This window comes from Squalius cephalus (genome assembly GCF_949319135.1).
Source record: "Squalius cephalus genome assembly, chromosome: 6".
In the NCBI taxonomy this organism is placed as follows: domain Eukaryota; kingdom Metazoa; phylum Chordata; class Actinopteri; order Cypriniformes; family Leuciscidae; genus Squalius; species Squalius cephalus.
Genome location: NC_137127.1, coordinates 7,287,896 through 7,302,795, shown reverse-complemented (window position 1 = coordinate 7,302,795; position 14,900 = coordinate 7,287,896). Strand labels below are relative to the sequence as shown.

Here is a 14,900-nt window from a genome sequence, read left to right as displayed (position 1 = left end):
AAAATATGCACATATATATACAAATATACATATATATAAGTATTTTGAGAGCATAGGAAGATCAACTCGATTACATTCGAAGTGCTTCATGGGAGTAGGCGGAGCTAGCTTTTTTAGACTCTCTGATTGGTGGAATTTTACATCTTCATGGGTAATGTAGTTTTTCACCATGCTGTTCAGTCAACATGATTATTTTAAAAACAAGTTGGAATAATGTGGGCTAACGGGTAGCAAATATCATCGATTAACAACCTTGTAGCTCACAGCAGGGCTGTCTTTAAAAGTTTATAAGTTATTGTTCAAAATCAATTTCCTTACAGAGAAAATGATTGAGTTTTTACTTATGAAACCCGATTACATGGTCAATCTGTCATGTAAACATTGTATCGCTGTAGCGTTGTCGGGAAAATTCGTTTCGCGTATCTACCACGAAGTGATAAAATTCTGTATCAAAATGTTGAGGCCAGACAAGTAGTTTTTTAAGGCTTGGTTTGTAGGGAATTATACCAATAGACTGTAGATAGACTGTAGGGAATTATACCAATAGACGCATACCAATAGACTGAACTCGTAATACGCATGTGCACGCCATCAGCGTTCTCACAGGTTTCGTGTTTAAAGTCTGTGTAGAGTTTCCTGTTAAAACGGTGTTGTGTTAGCAGCCCCTAAGTTAATAACTAATGATTGTTGCGACGGAAGTGAATCAATCAAATTAACTTTAGCTGGAAAATAACTTTATTCAAGAGCTGCTATAAAGCCAAAACAATCTCTGTTACTTTAAACTATCTCTGTAAAGCCGCTTTGGAACAATCTACATTGTTAAAAGCACTATATAAATGAAGATGACTTGACTTGACTTGTATCGAGTAGCTTCATTTAACACATTTTAAACCCAATCCACAGAATATCCCTCTAAATCAGGACAGATAATGCAAAAAGTCTGCAGATTCTGCACATTGCTAATTTAGCGCACAAATCACCATCCATATCCGGGAGCGATTTACTTGGTTTGATGCATCGTTTGACAGCTAAACTGTCCTCAAAATGACAGCCTTTAAAGCCCAACGCCACTGTATAATGCCCTGTCCCTTACACTGCAAGCTGACTTTAATAATCCAGATTTTGATGTGATGTCTGTATCATGACCATAGAAGTGACACAGGATTAGCGATCATTAGCTGGGCACTTTCTCACGAGCGTGATTTGTGCTTTGATTTCCTAGCACTGACAGTCTAAAATTGCACTTTATGATTAAAAGATTTGGGTAATGAAACTTCATGAATGATGAAAAGCTGGTAGAAAAAGACTAGCGCTGAGCTGTCACCGTTGGTGCTTCTGCACTCTAGCATTGCCATACTGCGAGTGCTGGATCAATCCCCAGTTTTAAATTTCACTGGATAAGTAATCCCTTTAATTAAACTTTCCCACCCAGGCGTTGTAAAAGCTGGCAACAAGAAATAAACAGACATGCTATCAAATATCTTCACACAAGGGCCAACTCACAGGAATCTTAAACTTTACACATGGAGTTATTTTGCCATTCGGAATGATCGAAATTCTCCCTCTGTTTATTTCTACCTGTAATAAAGAGTTCAAAATGGAGAAGTGCCAAAGTGCAAGCAATAGGGTGCTTAAAAATTCATAAGGGTATGTAGATCCAAATGAATAGTCTAGTAAATGTCTATTGCGGTTTATTGCTGTGATTCACTCTTGAAGAAAATTTTCTATGAATCTGTCAGGCGCTTCATATTTTCGGGGGTTTCGGTGGCCATCATTCCATCATTTTATGGATTTCTGGCATAAAGTGTTCTGTTAAATTGAGTCAAAAGCCCTAAGGTTCAATATAGAATGCGTTTTTCTTAGAGTAATAAAATAACTAAACTTAATAAGTATGTGGGTCATGTCAGATGCACCTTTTGAAAACCTTTGTAAACCTTAAAAATGCTTGGGCTTGTGATTGTAATTCCTATCAAAACTGTATACCTGACTTTTATAAATATGCTGTGATGTGAATATGCACAATAATACATATAATCAAGACATTGTGATAAAAAGATATGATATTTTGAATAAAAATTGTATCTAGTCTATTTCAAATATTATGGAGCAAGAACATTTACTACATAACAACCCTTTAAAACAGAGAGAAAACCAAACAGTTCAGACAAATCATACTGTTATTACTGACAAGATCTAAAGTTTATTCTGAGAGTTTGATACTACATATGCTGTCCTCTCCCTGACTGATACAGCTTTATGGGCATGATTGATTTTATAGCAAGGGACAGACAATGCCATAACCTCCTTTCAAGAGCACATAAAATGCACTAAAAGGCCTCTGTTCTTTCTGCTGGCACAGACTGGTGAGTTACCATCATGGATAGCGATGGAGAAAATAAACTGCATGTTTAGCAATTCAGAGGGTCTCGCTCTGGAAAACCCCAATAAATTGAGCTAGAGTTGAAAAGCTGCTGACTGTGCTTTCACAGGCCTGACTGTGACAGCAGTTTGGAGACAGGGTGCCGTGCCACCTCTCAATTCATTACAAACCCATTGGTAGAATGGGTAAACAAGAATGCATTGAAGGGCAAACATAAATTTCTGTCAGGTCATGACAGGAGCCACATCTTTTACTCAAAGTGACACAGTTGTAAGCAGTGCAACTTGAAAAGTGCTATAAAGCTACCTGGAATCATCATGGCCAGATTATTGAGGCAAGTATAAATTGAGGCATGTGTAATAAATTCTATATTGAATGAAATAAAATATTTATTTCTAAAGCTACTTTTTGTAATGTCTATTTGATGCTTTTCTCATTTAACACAGTGATGACTATAAATGATCTTTTGAGGGTAAATTTGGTATATATATATATACACACTCACCTAAAGGATTATTAGGAACACCTGTTCAATTTCTCATTAATGCAATTATCTAATCAACCAATCATATGGCAGTTGCTTCAATGCATTTAGGGGTGTGGTCCTGGTCAAGACAATCTCCTGAACTCCAAACTGAATGTCAGAATGGGAAAGAAAGGTGATTTAAGCAATTTTGAGCGTGGCATGGTTGTTGGTGCCAGACGGGCCGGTCTGAGTATTTCACAATCTGCTCAGTTACTGGGATTTTCACGCACAACCATTTCTAGGGTTTACAAAGAATGGTGTGAAAAGGGAAAAACATCCAGTATGTGGCAGTCCTGTGGGCGAAAATGCCTTGTTGATGCTAGAGGTCAGAGGAGAATGGGCCGACTGATTCAAGCTGATAGAAGAGCAACTTTGACTGAAATAACCACTCATTACAACCGAGGTATGCAGCAAAGCATTTGTGAAGCCACAACACGCACAACCTTGAGGCGGATGGGCTACAACAGCAGAAGACCCCACCGGGTACCACTCATCTCCACTACAAATAGGAAAAAGAGGCTACAATTTGCACGAGCTCACCAAAATTGGACAGTTGAAGACTGGATTTCTGTTGAGACATTCAGATGGTAGAGTCAGAATTTGGCGTAAACAAAATGAGAACATGGATCCATCATGCCTTGTTACCACTGTGCAGGCTGGTGGTGGTGGTGTGATGGTGTGGTGGATGTTTTCTTGGCACACTTTAGTGCCCCTTAGTGCCAATTGGGCATTGTTTAAATGCCACGGCCTACCTGAGCATTGTTTCTGACCATGTCCATCCCTTTATGACCACCATGTACCCATCCTCTGATGGCTACTTCCAGCAGGATAATGCACCATGTCACAAAGCTCGAATCATTTCAAATTGGTTTCTTGAACATTAAATGAGTTCACTGTACTAAAATGGCCCCCACAGTCACCAGATCTCAACCCAATAGAGCATCTTTGGGATGTGGTGGAACGGGAGCTTCGTGCCCTGGATGTGCATCCCACAAATCTCCATATATATATATATATATATGTGTGTGTGTGTGTGTGTGTGTGTGTGTGTGTGTGTGTCAAGTGATTAAAATGTTGAATCTAATTAATTACATCATGTGAAGATTAATTAATCTAATTAATTGCAAATTAATCGCATCAGATTTACCCCCCAAAGATCATTTAAAGTCATCATTGTGTTAAATGAGAAAAGCATCAAATGGACATTACAAAAAGTAGCTTTAGAAATAAATATTTTATTATTTTATTTTATTTATTATTTTATACACGTGTCTGTATATCTATTGTGTGTGTGTCCTATATTGTTGCATTTTCTAACGACACAGAAAAGATAGTTTATAATACATTTTATTATTATAACATTTTATTATTATTAAAGCTTATTATATGTTTTCAGCATAGTTAGAAAATACCCCTGTAGTTTGTTTTTGAAATAGTTTTGCTAGTTTGTATTTGGCATTTTGCATACACCCATTGGCTCACATCCTGTACAGTTCTAAAGAAGGAAAAGGCTCCTTGATTTCATTTGTCTTTTAAAACAATGCAAGCCAGACATGTACTCGCCCTTCTGTCATGGCAACTGCCTCGGCTCTCATTCAACCAGTGACATTCTAGAGATATTTATAAATGTTAAATAGTTCTCTCTGTGGATACAGTCAGGAACATTGCATTTCAAATAGGGTAAATGTGTCCTCTGAGAGAAATGTAGAAAATACAAAAGTTGTTCCACTCTACATTATAATGAACAGCACTGCTAAATGCATTCCTGCATTCATCTGACCAGAGAAAGATAAATCTGAAACCGTCCAGCCAATTCCTGTTTACACGGTCACAAGTTTTACTGGCAGGTTAAAAGGGAAAAAAGTCTCTGAGTGATCTGTTAAAGATCTCGCAATTCCAACAATGTGAACAAGATTTTTCCTCCGTTTTTTAAAGCTTGTGCGTTGACCTCATCATGTTGCATGTCTGCATTAATTTACAGTGTTTAAAGGGATAGTTCACTCAAAAATAAAAATTCTAATTACTCACCCGTAAGACTTTCATTCATCTTTGGAACACAAATGAAGATCTTTTTGATGAAATCTGAGCGATTTCTGTCCCTCCATTGACAGCTACGTAACTACCACTGTGATGCTTCAATTTCAATTCAATTCAAATTTTCTGAAGAGACTTGATCGCTTTACTATATGATGAACCGATTGAATTTAGGCTTTTATTCACATACGGTATAAACATTGATTAGCAAACATAAACAGAAGCTTAACCCGAACCTGCTTAACACACGAGAGTGAATCTCATTGGTTCTTGCTGAAGCTCAAACGTGCTGCGTAAAAAAAGAATGAAACTCATTGGTTCTCGCATGTCAAGCGAACATGCTCAAGCTTCAGTTTACGGCAACTGATGTGAGTTGATGAATGTCTATGTGTGAAAAAAAAAAAAATTCAATCTGTTCATCATATGAAGTGATTGAGAAAATTTTGACTAATCCGCTCAATTAATATGTATTACTTTTGAAGCGTCAAAGTGTCAGTTGCGGAGCTGTCAATGGAGGGACAGAAAGCTCTCAGATTTAATAAAAACAACATTGAGAGAAAAAGATCTTCACTAGTGTTCCGAAGATGAATGAATGTCTTACGGGTTTGGAAGTACATGAGGGTGAGTTATTAATGTTTTTGGGTAAACTATCCCTTTAATAATAAAATAATGGCAGTATTGTAGTGAATCAATCAAGCATGAAACGTACATACGAGTGAGTATTAAGTAAGGGAGCAGGGGAATTGCAGTAGCTTTGGTGAGCGTTTAGGGACCATTTGAAAGCACTTACCATATTTATCCCATGAATTATTCATTTGTTTCTTTTCCCTCAAGCATGCACATATGCCAAATATCTAGAGTCAAATTCAGCTCACATATAAAAGCAAAGCATGAAATCACAGTCACAGACAAACGAAAATTAAAGTCTAGGCCTACTGACAATCGATTGGCTGCATATTCATGCTATAATAGTTTTATAACAGACATCTGGGGGCATCTACAGAACTTTATTACAATCTGACATCCTGACGTCATGTTTTTGAAAGAACCTCTGGTTACACTTTAACTTGTTACAGCGTAATTTTACATTTAAGTACTGATATTAATTAGCAACATGTAGGCTACTTACTATATTGTTAGGGTTAGGATTATGGTTTGGTTTAGGGTTAGTTGCATGTACTCAATTTATGCATAATTTTCTGTTATTATTATGAAGTACATGTAACATTCAGTAAGGACAATGTAAAATTAAGTGTAACCAGATCTCATATGCTTACCCACATAAAAAAAAGAATAAAACAGTAAAACTTAAAAATAAATATAATTATAATTTAAATTATTATAAGTTTTAGGTTTCATTAGTTAACAACCTTAGTTAACAACCTTAGTTAACATGAACTAAGAATGAAAAGTACTTCTACAGCATTAATTAATGTTATTAATATTAATGAGTTAATATTAATTTCAACATTTACTAATACACTATTAATACACTATTAAAATCAAAGGTTGTATTTGTTGACATTAGTTAATACACTGTGTTTTTGCAATTTGGTTTTGCATTGCAATTTTTAATAACTAACATTAACAAAGATGAATAAATACTGTAAATCACTGTTAGTGTTAATTAATACATTAACTAATGTTACAGCTGAATTTTCTGCATTATTACTGCAGTCTTCAGTGTCACATGATCCTTCAGAAATTATTATAATATGCTGATTTGATGCTCAAGAAACATTGCTGCGGCATTTTGGTGGAAACTGTGATTTCCAGGAGAATTTTTCCCTACAAAAAGAAGATAATTTATTTGAAGCAGAAATCTTCAGTAAAAATTTAGTCTTCTTTACTGTCAATTTTACTCTCAAATGGATACATCTGTGCTGAATAAATGTAATAATATCTTTAGAAAATAAATCTTTTGAACTGCAATGTAGGCTATATTAATATATTTTTATTTCAAGTTAACATTATGAACGAATATGAGTTTGCAAACGATTAATATTTAAATGAACACATGTATTAATAAATATATTAATAAATGCTGTAAAATCGTTGTCCATAATTAGTTTTTTGATACCTAACGTACTACTAACTATTAACGAATTTGAACCTTATTGTAAAGTGTTCATATTTCTTTTTTTACGATTCAGTCATGAGAGAAAAAAAGGTTCATCCCTTCCAAACAAGGGATGAAAAGAACAAATTACCCTTTGAGAAAATTCCCACTAACAGACATAAGCAACAAGCAACAGGACGTCTCATTTAAATTCAGCGGCAGTTTCTCGTTGATATACACACAGCGATAAAGGGACGGGTAATGGAAAGTGAGACACATGCATTAACGGTGAACTGATAACATTTTCAAGCACATTGAGAAATGCAAGGAGCAGTTTCCACCCCCTTCCCACCAAAAATCATCTAGTGGCACTACAAGCAGCTGTTTGTGAAAGGCTGGGGAGTTTGATTCTGCCTTCTCGCTGCACAGCTTGTGGCTCTACAGCAAAGTAGCTCAAGCGTTTCCTTCCTGAGGGGAATATGAAAAAGTAATGGTCTCGTCTTTCCCTTTTGTAACGGTTCCTCCGCAGATGTCTAATGAAAGCTGTGTCTCACAAAGGACAGTGGTTATACCATCTCAAGACAGATTGCTAAACGCATGTCTATTCACAGTCATAATAGAGTGGTGCAGGGATGACGTATTTTTGTAGGCCGAAACCAGGAAACGAGTTAGCATTAATAGCACTTTGTTCCATCGTCCTGAAGTCATGGCGTTTTTATGGGTTTTATGCTTGAAATAATGGTCTGTGGTGCACACAAGCTTAATATATTTTTACTTTTATTCTACGATCAAAAATACATCTCTTGTGAAGCTTTACTGCTAAAGCTTTTACTGGTCTTGTAAATGGCGGTTTCTAACAAGTGGCTAAATAGAACTACTGTGGCCAGTTGCATAAACTGTTAAGACTAGTCTTACAAGTTAGTCATCCAATTTTATTCTTTAAAACTGTTAATAACTTTTTAAAGTCAGTAACATAAAAACGTAGATTGGTTTAATTTGACACCGAACAGTAAGACTGATTACCCCTAACTAACTTCTAGTTGATCATACTAGTTCTTAAGACACAGTCTTAACATAATGGCTATGTTTATGCAACTGGCCCCCAGAAGTTGCCGGGACATTAAACGCCATCAGAACGAACAGGTAAAAAGGAAAACTAGTCCGCTTTCACAACTTTTTTTTTTTTTTAAAGACTGAAAGAGTTGACGGAAGCTTAGATATGGCGACGTTGAAGTCATTTGATCGTGGTGTAGTTTGTTTATAGCCAGCGCTTCGCTTTTTACTTAATTGTATTTTTTGTCAATTGTATTTATGCTTATATTCAAGTTGTGGTAATTTGTGAAGATTGTGAAAGAATAAAAATAATAATAATTATGAAAAAAACTGGGGTTTTGTCAAGGCGACCAGGGTGATGCTAACGGGTGGCCTACAAAAATACGTCATACCTGCACCACTCTATAAATGCACAAAAATGTGTACCTTTAGGGACAGCTTTGTCTTTTATCAATGGTACATACAAAGTTGTCCCTTAAAGTTACCACCTGTAAAATAAAAATATTGTTTCAATTAGCTATCACAACTTAAAATTTCACAATAGAATAACTCTCCCAGATTTAATTTGCTGAGATAACTCAAATATCAAAATTACTTAATATAACTTCACATTTCAAGTTTACTAAACTTAGAAATTTAGAATGTTTTTGCACTGCAGTGACAAGCTGTTGCACCCCTAAAGATTCCATATAGTGTTCAATAGTCATACAGTTATGCACTGAAAAAATTTATTTACAGTATTTAAGACAAAAATATTATTTAAAATCACTGAATCAAACTATGAAATATTGAAGTAGAAAGACTGAAGTAGTATTTTCTTGTAAAAACATACTCCAATAATCTTTGTTTTATTTACAACTTCAAAAAACGTTTATTTTTTATTAAGTATAGCTCCTTAGAGTAAAAACTGTAGGATAGCCACTTTTGCTGGGTAGGGCTAACTGAAAATAATTAACATATTTTTTAACGACGATCTTTTGCATACTGAATTTTGCCTTAAGCTTGACTTGATATCACACGGCAATAACAAACAGGTATTAACTCATATTTCCACATGGCATGTCTGCAAGACAACCATGAACCAACTGTAAAATAGCAGAATGGTTTGAAGAAAAAAAAAGAGAGATGAGAAAAAAGAGAGATTCAGTGGCCTTTGTTCAGAAAGAGCCAAACACATTCCTTTGAAGATTATCCTATTGGCTACTGAAGTGGCATTAAATCACTCACAGTTCAAGGTGAGCAGTTCAGTGGGAGGTTCCTTAAGAAAATCCATCCAGCTGAATAATTGACGTGTCTGAAAACCATCCATGAATATGCAAGAAGGGAATCAAAGTGTCTCAACCTCTCTCTTCCACCGGCCTCCTCTGGGATTCAACAGCACATCTGGGTTGCAGAGGAAGAAACACTCATTGTAGAGTGTTGAAGACCTCTGCCTCACCATGAAGGGTATTACTGAAATGAAATGAAAAAAAATCTAATCAAATATAATGTGCTAAGGCTGATAGCAAGATATCGAGGACTTCAGATGAAGCCAACTATGATTCAACATACACAACTGCTAAATGTTCTATATATTGTAATCATTATGATCACAGCTTGTAATAACTGCTTTAATGAGATCATTGTCTCTGCCTAAATGAATACATGATGTTAGCTAACTCAATGACTTATTATGCATTATCTTAGAACTGTACATTTCTGGACATATGTATGTTACTTGGACACAGTCAACTCTGATAACAAATTACTCTAAATTGTAAAGTAGAAACATGCATTTTCTGTAAAGTTGCTTTGAAACGATATACATTGTGAAAAGCGCTATACAAATAAATATAAATTGAATTGAATGTGAATATGTGTGCCACTGCTGTAATAAGCATGTAATAGACATGCAGCAGTTTTAACCATGTTGACCTATTTGATTAGTCTAATATGCAAATGCATGTGTTTAAAAGCAATTATAATCAATATTTTTTTTTATTTTTGTATAAATTTGTAAGACACATTGAATAAATTCAAAATGTAAAATTTCCCTCACATTTAGATTTGTGTGTCACAGTTGCAAAACTGATTCTCTCCGATTGTGTGACTTTAAATAAATTGAACATATTAATGTTTATACAAGAAGCTGTAAGTAATTAAAGTCGCTCTTTTGGACAGTTCATCTGTATGAGGAATTGCCAATCCAATGTAAATTTCAGACAGGCCTTCAACAAGAATGGCCTAATCCCACACCTTCACTCACACAGCATGCTATTGAATCAGGAAAGATTGGAATTATTAAACATGGAAGAGGGTTTAGATTATTAGTCCATGAAGAGGTTAATTTGCATAAACACACACAGAGACTCAGCTGCTTTACTTTACATGAATAAATGTCCACAATAAGTGGAGGTTTAGGAGTATTGGGTTTGTAACTATGAAAATTCATGCAAAATCCACCAACTGTGAATCATTAGTCTGATGTCAGTTATAAAATTGAATGCCCAACCTTTTCTCAAATGTTGTTTTATTACAACTGATGCTCTCAAGTAAAATTACATGAAATATAAAATGGACAAATAATTTTGTTAGGTGTTTGAGTTTGCATGCATGAAACTTTGTAAAGAAAATTCAATAAAAATCTTGTGAATAACGCCTAGACTGAGGAACCATCTTTGGAAAAAAAAGTTTTCGAAGTTGATTTTTTAGTTTGGCTCGCCTCCCATTCGATTACATGGAGAGGGCAGGGTTTATGACTGATAGTCTACTGCAGCCAGCCACCAGGGGGCGATAGAAATGCTTTGGCTGCACTTTTCAGGACATGTGCGGAACTTAAGTTTGAATAACTATTGTCAGGTTTATGATCCGTTCTAGGTACTCTTATCTGTTTTGTTTCCTTTAGTTCCTGTTACCTGCTCTGTTTAGTTTCGGTTTCCTTGGTTACTTATAAGTTTCACCTGTGTCTAGTTTGGTTTCCTTTGTTCTAATCCAGTATTTGTAGCCCTGTGTTTTAGTTGTTCTTTGTCGGTTCTCATTTAAGCATGTTTGCGTTATCCTCCCATCCTGCGTGTGCCTTTTGGATTATTAATAAAGATTAATAATAAAGAACTCTGAATAATAAAGAACTCCGAATTGTTTGTTACTCCAACGTCTATAGCATATATGAGGGCTGAACTACAATATTTATAGTTAAATAATATATATTGTTTAATCATTTCTTTATATATTTTTTTAATAAAATGCATAGATATATCACATTAATATTAACGATGAACAATATAATAATAATGATCATAATAATTAACACACTATATAACTGCATTATAAGTGTTAAGTTCAGCCTTCACCTAAAGTTGATTCATAGATGCACACATGTATTTCATAAAGAGTAAAAGTAAATGACACTAGCTCACATGTGCAGGATATATGATGTTTCTAAGACACTCCTGCAGTATTTCACACATGTGTGTGGCAATTATAGCAAATATAACCCCTGACAGCTCAGAAATTGAGGAACTGACCCTAGGGTACATATAATATTATCTATATTCCCTTTGGTGCCACCAGCATACAATACCTCTATTTCATTTCATAAGACATTAAAACATCGTCCTAAGAGAATGGTAATGGCCTTCCGCGCTGTGCTCTTCTAACCCTGCAGCGAGAGGGCAGAACAGAGAACCACATTTTACTGTCTGTCAAGCATGTAATGAGCTGTCACATTGTCTATGTGCTCATATGGCCCATTTCTTGACATTGCTTTGACTTTTCCAGATTTGTTTTAAAATATAGATGGCTAAAAATGGAAACATTCAACAATTCAGGTGAGACTAAGCTGTGGATCACTCAAATTAGGTTGATAATGTTTTTTTATGAGGTCAGTATGGAGTTAATAACATGAGTAAGTATATCATTTGAGATAACATTTCTCTTTTAGATTAAAAAGTTGACAAAAAAAAATCACAAATAAATAGCTTTAAAAATCCAAAAGTAATAATTATGTATAAAAAACAAAATGAAGGCATGTTACATTAATAATAAATTGCTAATTAGCTATGATGAATAATTAACAAGCCATGTTTTGACCGATTCCATATGTTAGCCTTAATTACTCATAACTATAATCCATTCATGGTTTAAAAACATGAAACATGTGATGTGCCATGCACTTTTTAAAGCAGCTCCAGATCAATAATTAGTGAAGGTCACTGGATTAATTGAGAGATGCTTTTGTCCCCAAATTTAGAAGCATCACAAATTATTTACATGGCCATTATTGTGAATATAGGAAAACTTAAAAAGAGTAAAAAGAAGAATTCTGGAGAATCAATAAATTATTAATAGTTTACCGCCATGGTGTGAATAATATGTAAATCCATAAAAAAGCAACTGTAATCTGACTATGAGCATTTAAAATGAACCAGATTACATGTAATCACTGCCTATTTACTCCTAAGAGTAATAGTTAATATAGTACCTTACTACAGTATAAGGTTAGCCTGGATACCAGTCGAACTTAGCCCCGTCCACAACATTTTTAGGTCGGGAAGTTGTCCAAGGGGACTGACCCAGTGACAAGCTGATGTACCCTTAATGAAAAATTTGGCTACACTTTATTTTAAGGTGTCATAACTGAGTAATATTAATTAACATATAATATTCATTTCTGGTACATGTGAGAAACTGCACACTTCAGTCACGGATGACATGAATCACACACACCAGCTCAGTCAGGGTGGTACAGCAGGGTGTCTTCAGGATCAGGGGAAGTTTATGAGGACCCCCTAACGAAAAGTTTCTACACAGGCACTATTAGTACATCCCATCAAGTCGGATTACTGGCATGGGAGCAGAAGAACTCGGGACGGCAGACGTGCAGATGATCAGTGTATGTGTGACACGTTTGGAATACAGCAAAAAGAAACATTTCTTGAACCGAATCAGCATATTTGAATGATTTCTGAAGGATCATGTGACACTGAAGTCTGGAGTAATGATGCTGAAAATTCAGCTTTGCATCACAGGAATAAATTATGTTTTACATAGTCTTCTTTTAAAAACATTTTTAAAAAACCGAACTTCTCAAAAATAGTGTATATCAATCCTCCAGAATGATATGCACATCAAAATAACTATGCTTTACTGTAGATGCAAAAACACCATTTAGAGACTCCATATGTATAACTATTTGTAAATCGCTGACTGTTGAGCTTCATGTTGGTGAAGTTGTTGACGTACAGTACACCTCTGCCAGCACTATTACTATTTCACATATAAATTCAGCCTGGGTGAGCATAAGAAACAGCTGCACGTCTCTGCTGTCCTGAGTTCTGCTTCCATGCCAGGCTGTAACCTGATGGGATGCTTTTAATAGTGCCTGTGTGGAAACCTTTCCAACATTGAAACATTATAATTGTCTGAGCACCATTAATAATCGTTAATAGCTAAGCACCAAATCAGTATCATGCTGGAGTAATGATTATGAAAATTCAGCTTTGCATCACAGAAATAAATTATACTTAAAATACATATTCAAATAAAAACCAGTTATTTCAAATTGTAATAATATTTCACAATATTATTGTTTTTACTGTATTTTCGATCAAATAAATGCAGCCTTTGTAAGCATAAGATCATCGTTAAGGATCCCAGCGACTCAAACAATACTGCTGTACCACATCTTTAGGGTCAATAAATCAATGGTGGATCTGCTTCCTTCAGGCCACTCATATCTTTATTGAGGACACAGCACGGCTGCCACACAAACTATAAACTCGATGAGCACCTTCATCAGTATGCCACTGCTTAGCATACAAATGCTTATTATTATTCATTCAAAATTTTGTTTGCATATATTTATCCCTGCGCAATTTAGACAGAACAGATTCAGTGTGCTATTTTAGAATAAATATAATGTATCATTATTATCAATTTTGTATTTGAATTGATTTTTGGTAATATTATTTAGGGACATATATTGATGAAATTGATGGAGAGTTTTTTTTCTATTGTCTTGTACACAGAAAAATGACACAAAAACACTCATAGTCAACAACACATCATATGAGACGACCTCACGCACTTCTCTCCTTAGAGTTGCACTGTTTTAACTAATTTAATCTAAATTCTGTAGACTTTTTTCATCCTATGCCAACTCTGTCATGGTGACTGTCAAATTGTTTTGATCATACTGAACTCTAGTGGCCAGATATGGACAATACATTTTATTTTGCATTTCATTTTTACCTTTCCATAACGATTTTATCAAACTAAAAAATGTCAGTGGTGATCCACAGATCATTTAAGTATCATGAAACAACATACATTTATATTAGTTCAAACTTCAGTGGGCTTTTTCAGTGCATTTATTTGCATTGTAATATTAATAGGGTAAAGTTATTTAAATAAGTAAATTCACATGCAAACCATGACCATCCAATCAATTCCTGATGGACAAAATCAAGTCCCACCCTATATTTTTTTCTTGTTCAAGACACCATTTCACTCGGATATACGTCACAATAAAACAAAAAAACAACAACACAACTTCTGTTTCCTGCCTTGGCTATAATAACATATTGAACATTTCAATCATATTACCCAGGGGAAAAGTATTTTTATTGTATTCCTTTTTTATCCACAGAAATATCCTCCTGAGACCCAGAAAAAAAATGTTTTGAATTTAGTTTTTTTCCATGTCATCACATTGTTTAGAGCATAAGAAACAAATGGTAAAAAAAAAAAATAATAAAAAAAAAACATTTTTGAAAAATGATATTTTATTCATATGTTATGCTATGTCCTCTGCTGTGGACACCAGCACTCAGTTGTTTAAAAAATAAAATGACATTAAATTATATGTATAA

At 34.8% G+C, this 14,900-nt stretch overlaps 1 protein-coding gene across 1 annotated transcript in view; it reads right to left on the bottom strand.

The window, feature by feature from the left end:
* Nucleotides 1-14,900, bottom strand: part of slco3a1a (solute carrier organic anion transporter family member 3A1a) — an 86,353-nt gene that overhangs the window by 70,238 nt on the left and 1,215 nt on the right. Inside the window, exon 2 of the mRNA XM_079874803.1 lies at nucleotides 9,280-9,504. The gene's annotated coding sequence lies outside the window, so the exon portion shown is untranslated. The remainder of the gene's footprint in view (nucleotides 1-9,279; nucleotides 9,505-14,900) is intronic.